The sequence below is a fragment of the Bidens hawaiensis genome, unplaced genomic scaffold (genome assembly GCF_021521415.1).
Source record: "Bidens hawaiensis isolate Kalapana, Puna unplaced genomic scaffold, B.hawaiensis_p1.1 tig00015047_1, whole genome shotgun sequence".
In the NCBI taxonomy this organism is placed as follows: domain Eukaryota; kingdom Viridiplantae; phylum Streptophyta; class Magnoliopsida; order Asterales; family Asteraceae; genus Bidens; species Bidens hawaiensis.
Window position 1 is genome coordinate 522,362 of NW_027492334.1, and position 14,326 is coordinate 536,687.

The window sequence follows — 14,326 nt, forward strand, 5'->3', positions numbered from 1 at the left end:
ATAGAGCTCGAGCCGGCTCACGAGCCTAAACGAGCATGCCATTTATATAATTTTTTAAAATATATATTTAATAATCATTAATTAATAAGTATAATGTTATGAAAAATTAAATAAAAATAACTATATAATATATATTCTTTTATACAAAAATTATAATAGAAAAATATATATAAAATAATTATAATTATATAAAAAGAATAATTGATAAATAGTAAACGAGCCGAGCCTGAGCTTCAAAATCCATTCACGAGCCGAGCTCGAGCTTTGAAAATAGAGCTCGAAACGAGCCGAACTCGAGCTCGAGCTCTGTGTAAGTTAAACGAGATCTCGAGCTCGAGCTCGGCTCGGCTTGTTTGCACCCCTACGTATGACAAGAAAAATGACTATATGGCTTGTATGACTAGGAAAATTGTCATATGATCCGTAAGAGTGGCATACCATACAACTCCTATGATGTTTTTTACTAACAAAGAAATGATTCAAACGAATGATGTAGCCACTAACAAAGTCACCTGTATGGCCATTTTTGCCCCATCATACGGTCTGTCCGTGACAGGCTTCACGTACTCGAGTTGATCTGATATTATATGGTCCGTATGATGTGACATGCAAGCTGATGTGCCCTATTTTTGCATGGTGTCTGATCAATAGCATGATCCAAAGAAGAAATGATCAAACGAGCCTATCAATTAAAAGGTGTCACGTACACTTTTAATTCATTCAACCTTTTTATAGTACTAAAAATGACGTGTTTTGAACCATGTTCAAAATAATGTTTTGAGCCATCGCCTAACTCCCATGATATATCCACATCTACTTGAAGCAATGATGATGAAAAAAATACTGATTTGGTATTGATGTCATTTTTACAGAGATTGTTATCTCGGGAGGCATGTCGATACCTAAGATACTAACAACGACCAACTCAGAAAACAATCTTTCATCAAGATCTGGGAAGTATGTTATCCCACAAGTATGATATCAATGAAAGCTCTTAGGGACATGCCCAACAGCATATACCATGAAGTTGACATGTTTTGATACTTCAAACTATTGCTTTCTTTTAAACACTAGATTCTTAGGGATCCTTTTATGAGGATGACTTGTGAGTTAAATTGGTTCTTAATTTTTTATATTGTGTTAGCTTAAAGAAATTGACCATGTATTATCTGTGACATTATCTTCATTTTGTTTAATAATAAATACTAATAATATTTTCTTATATAGTTATTAAGTTATATTGTAAATCACTAAATAAATTAGGAGTACTTACTTTTTACTCTTTTAATTTATAAAAACTTTATTTTTAATTAAATACATGTGACATTATCTTCATTTTGTTTAATAATAAATACTAATAATATTTTCTTATATAGTTATTAAGTTATATTGTAAATCACTAAATAAATTAGGAGTACTTACTTTTTACTCTTTTAATTTATAAAAACTTTATTTTTAATTAAAACTAGTTTTTATAACCCACGCAAACGCGCGGGTACATTATTAAGTTTGTAAGTAAAAGTAACGCACGGGTACATTATTAAGTTTGTAAGTAAAAGTAACGCACGGGTACGTTATCAAGTAGTTTTTATAACCCGCGCATACGTTATTAAGTTTGTAAAAGTAACGCACGGGTACGTTATCAAGTAGTTTTTATAACCCGCGCATACGTTATTAAGTTTGTAACGCGGTTTTTATAACCCGCGCATACGTTATTAAGTTTGTAAAGCACGGGTACGTTATTAAGTTTGTAAGGACCATTGATGTTTAGCATTCTAATGTTTCTCTCGGGTACGTTAATAAGCTTGTAAAGACTATAAATGTTGCGCGGATACAATGTTTAGTTCGTCGTTCTTACAAAATATTATATAGCAATAACGAGTATTTTGTTATGCATCAAGAAGCAAATTTTACCATGCACAATCGTTTGATTTACACTTATATTTTTAGTAAAATAAATAATCACAATTAGACTCGCATAAACTTTTTCTTCAAAGACAAATATTAAACAAAAATTAACACTTGAGCAAATTTATAATCATGAGTCATGACTGTCTGGTAGATCAGATTCAAACTCCTCGACGGCTCCTTCGTCAACCCCCCATGACCGCCATCAATGGACCACCGACTTCCGGAACCACCTGGTCCACCTCCATGCCTTCTGTGCTGCCGTTTGAAGCGCCTTTGCCTGAAAGAGATCATTCAACCACACATCTGGCGTTATCAAACATTTAAAGGGCCAAAAGTAGATTAAGGTTTGGAAGTTTACCTTAGCCGGCGGCGACACAATGTGTTCGTAGTAAAACACGCGTCTTCCGGAAATCTTTCTTTTTTCGTCACTGACGTGTCTATTTCAGGATCGAGCAACGACTGGCATCGCCAACCGGCCAGAAAACTGACGTCGATTGTAGATCTATCTCTGTTGTCCTGGGTTCCGATTTGTCTCCAACATATTTTCAAAGATAACATGTATATCCAACTTGCATAAGCAGCAAAGTTAAAACTCAAAATTCTATTAGTTAGCGGCTGGATCTCGATGAAGACTCCGAGCGTGAATCATGTGATGCAACCGTAGATCGAAGATAAGTAAAATCACCGCATAATAAAAATGAAAGATCAGATAAATGAAGAATAGGAATAAGTGATATAAAAGAAATAAAAGCCAAGGATATAAGATCGAAGTGGGAATAGTGGAGGTTAACACGTATGATTAATGATGATGCGTGGCTAGATCATAGTTGTAGATACACATACACGTGTGTGATGACTGGGTAGTTTTAGATACATAGTTGTACATACATGAAGCATAACATACAAATCTTATAATATGAAATATATTAAAGCAAAGGTACAGCAACATCAGCAGCATGTACAAACCAATATGCATAAAAAAGTTGAAAATTAATATATATAGCTATTATGTTCATTATTTTATTTACAACTCAACGATTTAAAGTGCCAAACTTTAGGTTGTGTAAATGTTTAGTGAAAAGAAGTTCTAACATTCTTTTTGTTGAGGTACACTCTTATGATCTTTCATAAATAACTGAACCAAATAAAAAAAAAATTAAATTCATAAATTAAAGACAATTATACTCGTAACAGAAAATAAATGGACTAATGTTATAATTATTTATAGTAGAAGGGCTAATAAGAATTTAAAATGTAACTACGATAACTAATTGAACCAGTTAGTTTAATGTCATTGGGGCGTCTTTTAAGGCTTCGTATGGCACCTTGTTTACAGAAGGCTAGTCATATCCCTTGGTGCTTATGTTAAAGGTCATTGGTTTCTTCTGGCATGGAATCATTAGGAGAGCAACCATCAACTCTCGGCCAGTGGCGCGTTAGATGTGCAAGCATTGAGGTTGTTTATGATAAGAAGCGGGGCCAGCCAGTAAATCCAAACGTCCAAATACAAAGCAAAAACATATATATTTGAAAAATGAGCATTAAAAATGCATCATGTAATAAACAATCTAATGACATGACAAAAAAGAATCTAAAAAACTTGTTTGTTTTTTAGGATGCTGTAACTAAAGTACAAAAGTAACAAAACCCTCTCAGACTTGTTTACGGATTAGGTTAGTTAGGGGTCCTCCTAACCACACCTCACACCCCACCAGACGCTGCGTTCAGCCCTTACCGGTGCGGTTTATTCGACGTGATTGATTTGATTGGTGAAGTCTGTCATTGTCCTAAAACACGCCGCGTTTAGACCTTAACGTGGCGTTTACAACCATCAATTATTTAGGCAGTTTCCCAGAATTGTGGTGGTATACATTAGCTACATTACATACAAAGTATACATTAGCTAGCCTGCAAAACATAAATTATTTGCTACATTACATACAAAGTGTCCTAATTCCCAACTCAAGAAAATGTCTTGGATGTTTGACGGTTATTTTCCGAGCCCGCCGAGGACAAACGATGAGGCAAGTATTCCGGATTTGAATCTTGCGCCGTCGGAGTTTGTAGATTATGACGGGGGGTGGCGTTACCAAATTTGAACCAGGTATCGTCACATGTTTATTTGGGTTACCCGTCGTCATTAATTTATGAAATTAGATTTGTTAACAATATATTTTGTTAGGAATATTTTGTGCATGACCAACCGGATTGGTATTTGGCGTCTAGCAGCAGTTCGTACTTGTCACATCCTGAACATGATTATAGGCAGCCGTCATACCATTTATCAGGAGACCCGCATTACGTTGCCCAGCCTTCGTACCATTTTAATACCGAGGAGTCGTATTCATGTAGTCAACGCTCGTACCCATTACCAGTAGGTGATGCGTATCGGTCACAACCAGAACCAGACCATATTCTTGAAACCACCCACGAGAATGTTGATGAAGATTACGGCAGACATAATTCTGACGACGTTGGTGATAATTACATTCGCGAGGCTAGGGTGTCATATAAAACGGATATCGTACGAGCCAATTTGTTTTGTTTAATAAAAGTATTTTGTAATTAGTAGTTGGGTTGAACTTGTTTTAAATTTGACGTTAATACTGTTTCAGCTATTTTCTTCCCATGAGGAGCTGGAGCAGTGGGCGAAGAAAAGAGGTCGGGAGCACGGGTGTGTTGTTGTTGTCCAGCGGTCTAGGCCAAGAGCCGTGGATCTTGGATGCAATCGCGGCGGCGAACCAAAACTCACCGCCACAATCAGGCGTACAGGCAGTATAAAAAAGGGCTGTCTGTTTAAGCTAAAATGAAGGCACAACCGTGTTGGTAATTTTTGAAAGCTTGAGGTCGTAAACGAGACGCACAACCACGACCCGTTCGTATTTAAGGACACGCGTATCTAAGGAGAATGACCGACGAGATGGTTGATATGGTTGCGAGGTTACACGCGGATGGCTTGAAGACATCAAAAATAGGTCCACTGTTACGCAGACAGTTTCCCAAAGCCTGCGTTATTGACAAGGACATACACAATCTTATAGAGAGCTGGAGAAGAGAAAATACAGTTGGCGATACCCCAATGCAGGTTCACGTTTTTGAATTTGATTTATTGCAATGGATGTTCAAAATAATATATTAACGTCAAATAAAACCGGTTGCATGTATTTGAAAGCTTCCTGATTAATAACGGGTTCGTTTATCACACACGGGAGAACCCTGCCACAAACCGCGTAGAGGACGTATTCTTTTGTCATGACACGTCGCATGAAATGTGGCGTGCGTTCCCCCCATTTGCTTCTGATTGACACCACTTACAACACAAACATGTACAAGTGGCCGTTTGTGCAGTTTATTAGCGTGACGTCGACGTCGAAGTCGTTCTGTATCCCGTACGCGTTCTACTTAGGGAACGCCAGCCGGATTTCACATGGGCCCTCGAGCACCTGAAAGGTATGCTCGAGGATTCTATTGAGCCGCGCGTCATAGTCACCGACAGAGACTCGGCCCTGATGAATTCTTGTAAACAAGTATTCCCGAATGCTACCAGAAACCTGTGCCGGTGGCACATACGTGAGAATATAAAGAAAAAGTGGAAGGGTATCTATAACAAAGAGGCAAGAGAAGATTTCGCTCTATTATGGACGGTCTTGTGTGAGTCTCCCACGTTCGATGAATACGAATATAACTGCTTAAAGTTGCAAGAAACGTTATTCAAAATTGGGAAAGAAAGTAAGTCGTTCTGATTATTAATATACAATAAGTGTTAATCTAGTAGTACATTTCATAAGTTTAATTTTGTTTCGTTTTCAAGGGTATGGGACTATATCCATGATAGCTGGCTGTCACGAGACAAGGAAAAGTTTGTATCTTGTTGGATGGCCGATCGGTTAAACTTCGGCGAGAGTACAACAAACTGAGTCGAGAATCAGCACGCGAACTTGAAAAGGCACCTTAACGGGGCCAACAACACCCTCCACGCACTTGCGGCTTATACCCTTGAGCTTATAGAAGCCCAGATTATTGAAATCGGAGCAATATTTGAAAAATCCCGGATTACGTTGAAGAGAGACCATAACCTTCAGGTTTTTTACAGGCTACATTATAAAGTGTCGATTAAGGCTCTTACACTACTAGAAAAGGAGTACGGAAAGCTTGACAAGATGATCGTGTCGGGACATACGTGCCGACACCAGTTGCGAACGTCTATGGGGTTGTCGTGTGCTTGTGAGGTGGAGCGTCACCTTGATACTTTGGTACCTATTCCACTAAAATCGATAGACCCGTTCTGGAGGAAGCTTGACTTCGATCCAAAGGTCCCACAGGTAGAAGAAGAAGACTTCGAGGCAGAAATGGAAGAGCTTAAACAGACGGTTTTGATACGTAAAGATCGAAAACAGAAAATAAGTCTTTTATCGAAGATTTGGTCCGTTCTTCCCGGCAACTCAAATAAAAAAGAGCCAGAGAAACGGGAGGACCCTCGCGGGCGCCCAAACCTAAATCAGCAAACAAAAAAGGTCGAGGCCGCCAGGCACAGCTCGTATATCCCTTCCTCGTACCCCACTTCGTCCTCACAGAACACTGACCAAACCCCCTCATTCTTGGAGCGTTCGCGGTCGCAGTCCCATTCACAGCTTAAGATGCCCCCTCCGAAACCTTCAAAACGGTCGTCTAAGAAAAAGGAGACTGGAGCTGCCATAGGTTTTCCTTTAGTTGTTTATCCGGAAGATGTTGCAGCGGTAAATCGGTATAAAGGCCTTGTTCCAAGCTGGAGTTACCCTTACATCTCAAAGATCATAGACATAAAGCCTAACGGTAATTGCGGTTTTCGGGCAATTGCAGAGGGTTTAGGAATGGGTCAAAATTGTTGGAGGGAGGTTAGGGTTGCCATGAAGAATGAGATGGATAGGAACCCAGATTGGTGGAGGGAAAGATTAAATACGGAGCACTCGGAGTTTTTTGAGACGACCCGTAGCCGGTTAGATTTTTTAGAAATGGTTCAAGATGCGCCCCGCAACCGTTGGTTTCAGTTACCCGCCCATGGATACGTCATTGCTCAAGCATTTAATTGCGTTCTGATTCTCATGGATCCGCATAGCAGTCAGACCTTTTTCCCGATGAGAGAGGGACCAAATCTGTTTCGTGTTCATCCGGTACTGGCCATTGCTAATGTTACAGATACTCATTGGCTATATATACAACTTGAAGGGGATTTCCCGGTGCCTTTGCCGGTTCGTACTTGGGTGAGATTTGCAAAAGAAGAGGCTTACAGCTAGAGGGCCTTGTATGAAAATCGTATAAACGACTACCTTAGAATCATGTCAAGTTGGCGAGTCGAATGTGATACAGTTTATTTAACCGCTTGATTGAATATTTAAATCGATGTATCACAGCCACATATTATACGCACTGTGCGATTAAGTTAACATAAAATATGTAATTTTATGTACTAATCGAATATCATTAAATATGAAGAACAATCGAACACGTTGACACAGTTGTCCAAAATAGCATCCACACGTCCACCATTAGTAGTCTTCGCACCCGTTTTCTTGTAATGTTCACACCTAGTTTATTTGAAAACGTTTGGTATTTGTTTTGGTGAAACTTGGTGAATGAGTTTGGGAGAGAGGTGTCATATGGTTTATGAGGTGGTGGGGGTGGGGGTGACAGGTTGTTCAGATGCTTTAAATGTATTGGCTTTGTAAACTGGAAAAAAAAATCTCTAACCGCCACGTTAAGAGGTATACGTGACGGTTTTATCCCATTATTTTCCGACGTGTCATGTCGGTGCGTTACCAATAACCCCACGTATAGTCCTTGACGTGGCGTTAGTGTTCCACTATTTTTAGCCTGTCAAATATTGTTTCCCCATCTTTCAGTCTATATTTCTTGTTCAGCCGACCGATTCCCCTCTTCCCCGTATTATTCCATCTTCCGGCGACAGTTTGAGGGATATCTCAATCCAAGTCTAGTCAACACTCCTCTGAGTCATCTTCGAAGCCTTCCCGTGCAGATGACCTTTGTGTGAGATGCCCATGTGGAGCCGCCACATGTTACCGGATATCCAGGACCGATGCAAACCCCGGTCGTCGATTTCTGTGTTGTGTAAGTCTTTAATTACTAACGTATTAGTGTTTATGTCTGTTAATCTAAGCTGATTCATTTAATTTAGGTTAGGTCAAATTTAGGTGTTAGTGTTCTTAGTCTGTTAATCGAATTAGGGGTTTTTGTTTGTTGATATATTAAGTCCATTACAGAAATGGAGTTGTGGATGGCTAAAATCGGCCGATGATCCCACATGCCCTAGTTGTGAAAAGGTAATTCAAGCAATGGTGAATATGATAAACAAGAAAGATGAGTTTGCAAGAATGAAACCAAAGAAGTAACAAGGTTGAAGATGTTGCTAGCTATTAGTTGGTTTTTGTTCTTTGTTTATGTTTGTGTTTATTGATTAGCTGATAACATCGTATTTGTAGTATGGGATACTGTACTCTTTGTTGTTGTTGTTTAATGTTTAGAGTTTCATGTTTCATTTATTTACTTTCCACATTATCAGTCATGTTGCAACCATGATGAAAATGAGAAGGATCAAATTGAGAATGTTGTGAATGTAGTTCAGTTTGACAATGAAGCAAGTCAAATGGAAGACAAAGAATGTCAATTGGTAGAAAATGAGTTGATTGCTTATTTGGTGCAAGAGGATGAATTATTTAGACCAAGTGAGGAGCATGAAATAGATCCGGGTGATGATTATGACCCTGAGGTTTTGAAAGCAGCTTTCAACTACACCAGTGAGCTGGAGGAAGCTTACTATCATGATCCATACGAAAATGATCCGGTGTGGGATTCTGACTGGTCAAACGATGATTGTCATTGGAAGTAGTATTGTACGTGGTTTGTGATGCTTTATGTACTGTAATGTGTTACTTAAATTCTGCACGTTTAAATGTGTTGTAATGTTTGTATGAATTTCTAGGTATCGTATTTATATTAAAATAATCATCAACCGTTTGCAAACAGGGTATAGTGAAACGAAGTGGCCGTGAGGAAAACTGAATTTATAATTTTTAATTAATAATTATTTTTTGTCTTTTAATCCACGTGACGAATGTTATTGTGTAATCATCTCTATGTTGAATCTATTGCGTTGACGAAAATAAGGATGGATGTTGTTGCTACGGAGGTCATTTATAAGACCATTCTCGTTCGTGAACCTTTTAGTAGTTTGGTTGGCACCTATACTTAAACAAAAATCAAAAATTATTGTTTGGCAAGAATTTTTTATATTTCACCTATAAATTGATATTTTGTCTATAATTTATAATATTTAACATTTCTAAAAAATTTGAATATACAATTTTGTTTTATATTTCTTATATGAGATAAAAACTAATCATATTACATATAGGTATAATAAAAAATAATTAGTTGGGTTGATTTGTGAATGAGTATGAAAATTTGAGTACCTGGTAACATATACCCGATTAGTTGGGTTTGTTTGGGATAGACTTTCAAACCCGGGTATGGGTTTGGGAATACCAAAACCCGACCCACTGCCAATCCTAACTTGGGTTTTTAAGTGTTAACCGCCACGGTAATATCTTCAAGAACCGTATAATGGTAACGTGGATCTCTAGAAACTGTGATAAGCCTGTAAAAGCCTTTGCATGCAATATTGTCGGCCTTTACCTCTGCGTAAAGCTCTTACCTTTGCGTATATTGATTGCCTAAATATCTGTAACCGCTGCATTAAGAACTTAACGTCGCGTATTTAGGTAAGGGGCAAATCTACAAACTCTGAAAAGCCTGTAACTCACCTATTCACTTTGAAGAGAAACCCTGTGTTTGCATGTGGAAAAAAGTGGGTATGTCTTAACCGTCACGTTTAGACATAAACGCGAGGTGAAATATTAATAAAATTTTTGACCCCTATAAAAAGTTGCAAAGAAAGACATTTTTCCTAATTTGTAGTTCAGATTTGATGACAGTGGAGACGATATAGGTTGTCGAGTTCTGTCTTTAAATATATGTATGACAACATATTATTTCGAATATGATATTTGTTGGGTATTTTTAACCCTATTTTTATCGATATTGTTCATTGTTAATGCGATATATATATACATTGTATTCCAATAATAAATGCCGATAAACATGACCTCGTTTGAAGATGCCACTTTTACGTAATATATAACGATACTGTAATCTATAGGTGGTGCAAACTAGTTTTCAAACAAATTAAACATTGAGATATACATTGCAGTAACAAAATAGCATCTACACATGACGGAGACAAACAACAATTGCTTAAATTTCGAAATCCGCCTGTAAATTTCTAGTCAACAGGTAATAGTAATATCAGACACCAGTCTTTACTCATAGCTGGCCTTGGATGTTAGATACCCTCATTTGATTTCCTTTTTGGGTTTTGGGGGCACTTTTGTGAATTATAAATGGGGCCATATAGGCATCTTCATCCCCTAGTTTTATATTAATATTAATAAAGACTCCAAAATAGCATCTACACAGCTACCGATATCTGCTGGACACCCACCGTAAAGTTGACCGACGAGACCGTATTATATATTAATAATAATGTACTCCAAAATAGCATCCACACATCCACAATTTGATCGTTTATTTCACGCCGAAATTTCTGTGGCTGCGTAGAAGCTATTTTCGGGCTACATTGTTATTATTTTGCAGGGTAATATATTGTTGAATGGGTGGAGTGGTGTTGAGGCCTAACGATTTATTGTGGTATTGAGCCATAGATTATTGGTTGTTATATAGATGGTCTCTGAGTCCCTTATCCGCCACATTACGGCCTTGACGTGACGTATGAGGGTAACTCGAAATCGACAAAATCTGAAAAGGCTGCAGCAGGAGCGTGTTATCGGCAACGGTAAGCTATTAACGCGGCGTATAACGCTTACTCCAATATTGAATAGAACGGGCTCGGCAAGATCATTTGATTTAAATTTCTAAACGATTACATTAGAAAACAGTATTGTTAAAATTTTATATCTCATAACGGCATGGAAAAAACATCATAATCATTGCTTAAAAGTTACAAACGATTACAATTGACAAAACTAGTACAACAAGATATTAACACATATTGTACTTTAAAATAGCATCTACGCAGCCTTGTCTGCCACCTTCTTTGCTTGATAATCTAATGGCACGTCAATTACGGGGTCCTGGCAATGCACTCTCTCTGTTCTTGTTTTCTTGTTGTTCTTCAAACAACTTAATGCCAACACCCCACTGTTGATCTTAATGACAGCTTCTATCCCAAAGAATAATAACTAGACCAAAATAACATCTACACGGCCAACGTTCTCTCTTTCGGTTGACACATATTTTCCTCTTAATCATTGAAATTAGAGTTGGGGTCATCATAATAATTATCTATGTATTGGATGGATAGAGGCTTAGTGAGGTTTCGGGCATAATTTATAATTGATTTTTTTTGAAACAAAGGCACGTATAGTCCTCAAAGTGGCGTTTTAAGATAACAAAGTACATATAAAATCTGGCAACATGTAGTAACCTGTCGTCCTAAACCGATGGGTTTCGTACCTAACGTGACGTATACAACCTCCAAATTTTGTCTACAAAAGCCTCTCCGAATTTCCGTTCGTTCAACCACACCCTCATTAATGTTTTCAATAAAGCCTTTCACAATGTTTCATGTGGTCGGTTACTATTAAAACTTATTGTTGGTTGTGTAGATGTTATTTTGGAGTGACAGTCAGGGGTGGGGTTGTCGTTGCCTGATCGGAATGTTAGGTTTCCCTCGTCATAAATCTCAACAGCGCCGTTTACAGGCATTGTGGCCGCCATTAAATGATGGAGGGAAGAGTTTGGGCATTTCTACAGACGGGTTCCAATGAACATCTAAAAGAACCACCCGAGAAGCGCCATAAAGATGAGTGAATTCCTTTAAAAGAACATTTTCGTATATGTCAACAACATCTATAAATGTAATATTATGTTGTGTAAATGCTATTTTTTTAATGTAATATTTGTATTGTGTTGTTAATTAAGAGTGTTTTTAAGGTACTGTACCTTTATGACCGAGAGTTGATGATAGTGAAGACGATGATGGTTGTCGTGACTTCACTTTCAAAATATGTACGAAAGAATTGCGTTTGATAAGAAAATATTATTATGTTCCTTGTGTAATGTGTTATGATTTTTAAATCTAATATTTAAAATATTTAAATTACAATATTTAATAAAAGTGTTATGATAAACAAGTAAATGAGAATTAACAACTTCAAATTAGCATCAACACAAATTTGATGACAACGGCCACTGCTCGAACATCTAAATCAACGTACCACATTTTTTCTTTAGGGACTACCAATTTTCCGAGTCGCATATATTTTTATATGTTGAGATGCTGATTTACATTAAAATATAAAATATAATTAACCGGTATGTATAGAACATAACTCTGCGTATATTTGGTCCACTGGTCTCCGACATGTCAGGAATCTTCCAGTACTGAAAGCCTGTCTGATGTACGTTTAACCCCACGGTATGTTCCTAACGCGATGTATAGTTTGTTAACATACTTTGTGCACACCGACTTTTTTGTGTAACATATATACGAACATGCCCATTACATCCAACACACCAAAAAAACCGCAAAATATGGAGAAAAATAACGACGGGTTTTTTTGTTCTCAACCGGCTCCAAAATCTGCAAAAATCCCGGACAAAAATTGGAGGCGTGTAAGGAGGCCGTCTATCGTAGACGTTTCTGGCACGTCGTCATGTACTCATTCGGGAGGTCCAGAAAAAGAAGATCCTGTCGAACGCCCCCAACAAACAAAGATATTTGCGGTTGAAGTTGAAGAGTCTAGGAACTAGTCGAAGGATGCCGTTGATTTTTATAACAACGGGGATGCACCGTTTTGCCATACTCGTTTCATCACCGAACCTTTAGATCGTAACTTTTGGGGTGCCCTGCTAGGTTTCGAGTCCAACGGGTGTTTGTCATCTCTTGTGAATAACTATTTAAATTTAAATTATATAGACCATGTATTATTGTTACGTATTATTTTTATATCACGAAATTGTACAGCATGTTGAAGCGTGGACACTTAGAATGATGCGTGTTAGACTGTCAAGGCTATTAAAATATCCAAGCGAAGAACAACGTTGGACGGTGTTGCCTCCTGATTTCTACGTTCATATGAAAGATGCGAACTCGTTAGCCGCTAGAGAGATGGCCGGTGAAAAAGAACCATACCCTCCATTTTGGGAGGTTGATTACGTTTATCTCTCATTATGGATTCAACAATCGGACTGGCTCCTCGTTCGTATTGATTTGCGGACCATGGTAATTACCCAATACTGGACCGACACGAGGTGGAGGAATGAAAAAAGACGTTATGTTGCATACTACATTGAGATGATAACTTTGTTTTTCACGTGGTTTCTTGATGCTATTCACTATTGGATCAGGTCTACTCACCACATGAAGTATAAAATGTCTGTTGGTTTGGTTGAGATAGATGTTCCTCAGGATAACGGTAATGTTTCTACTGCCGGGGTTCTTGTTTGCATGATGATGGAAAACCTTGTTAGAAACAAATCTCTGCTGATAGAAGATGACGTTGAAGAGGCTTGTGTTAGATACCGTCATCACATGGCAAACCAACTTTATAGATTGCGTTGTATTTGATTGCAGTATTATATTCACATTTTATTGAATTATGTTTACCACCCCCATTCACAAACCAACCCTAAACCAATCTTCAGTTATGTAAGTGTTTAATTGTTTTTTATTAATAATTGTTGTGTTTTTTTTAAGAGTATTTAACAATATAAAAAATAACTTCTTTATTTAAAATTTAAACAATACAGATATGTATTATTTTTGGCATGGTATTATGTCTAGGATAAGGAATTAAAATAATTTCTTTATTTTATAGATTTTTATAGATGGTTTCTATCGGCCTTTACCTCTGCGTTAAGAACTCACCTCGGCGTATATGGGTAACATGGGAATCTACAAAGTGTCGGAATAAAGTTGGGCTTACCGCTACGTTGAGGGATTACCGCGGCGTTTAACACCTAAAAAAGCCTGAAAAACCTGAAAAGCCTGCACAAATAATGTCGGTGAGAACCGTTGCGTTATGTCACAACTGGGGCGTTGAATGATAATGTCGGTAGGTCACAACCAATAGGAAACAATTGTAATAGAATATTCAACTTTATTTAAGTGTTTTTGGTGAATATAAATATTTTTATATTAAATATATATTGCTTATTTTTAAATAAAGAAGTTTTTTTTATATTTCTAAACACTTTAAATAATTAAAACAACTATTATTAATAAAAAACAATTATAAAATTATATTTATTTAATAAAAAGTACTAGAATGACAAATAATAT